Source organism: Panthera tigris, chromosome A3 (assembly GCF_018350195.1).
Source record: "Panthera tigris isolate Pti1 chromosome A3, P.tigris_Pti1_mat1.1, whole genome shotgun sequence".
NCBI lineage: Eukaryota > Metazoa > Chordata > Mammalia > Carnivora > Felidae > Panthera > Panthera tigris.
Window position 1 is genome coordinate 93,532,912 of NC_056662.1, and position 859 is coordinate 93,533,770.

An 859-nucleotide genomic window follows, 5' to 3' on the forward strand; every position below is an offset into this window, starting at 1 on the left:
ATCGGAAACAGGCTCCAGGCTCCGAGCCATCAGCCCAGAGCCCGACGCGGGGCTCGAACTCACAGACCGCGAGATCGTGACCTGGCTGAAGTCGGGCGCTTAACCGACTGCGCCACCCAGGCGCCCCTCGTGCTTACTTTTTATTACATTTCTATGAAATTCAACATTTTTTTTATCATTGTAACAGTTTCCATTTAATGTCATATAGAAGATTACTTTATTCCTGCATCTTCTCAATTGTTTCTTCCTTATATTTGCCCTTTTCCTTTCCTACTTGGCGAGATTTGGCTTTGCATTCAAGGATCTTTTTGCGGTCTTTGCCCAGTTTTAGTCTAGTGATAATCACCTTGCTGGTGTGGATGCCCACGTGTACAGTTGTGCCAGTGGCCTTCTCTCGCTGTACTCATTCAATGTAGATGACGTATTTCCTCCTGTAAATCTGGACTACTTTGCCAATTTGCTGATCTTTGTAGTGTCCTCACACAACCTGTACTTCATCGTCCTTCTGGATGGGCATGGATCGAATGTTGTACTTCTGTCGCAGCTCTTTGGAAAGAGGGTAAGACATAATCTTCCTGCGAATGTGGGAAGGTGCACTGAAATGCCTTTTACGGTTCTTGCTCCAGTCAGAGGTCACAAACAGATTGAACTTCATGTTGGCCACTACAGCTCCAGCAATGGCTGCAAAAGGGAAGCGAAATTCATCATTATTAATACAAGTCTTTTACTGTAGATTCTGTAAACCACTCTTTTTTAGATCTCACACTGTATCTGAGCATCTCACTGTTTCTCACTTTCATTCAATGGTTCTTCCAATAATAAAGATAAGAAACATGAAGACTTTAATGAAAGTAATAAA

At 43.1% G+C, this 859-nt stretch overlaps 1 pseudogene; it reads right to left on the minus strand.

The window, feature by feature from the left end:
• Window positions 1-217: 217 nt before the first annotated feature.
• LOC102948547 lies at window positions 218-655 on the minus strand (annotated as a pseudogene).
• Window positions 656-859: the final 204 nt, after the last annotated feature.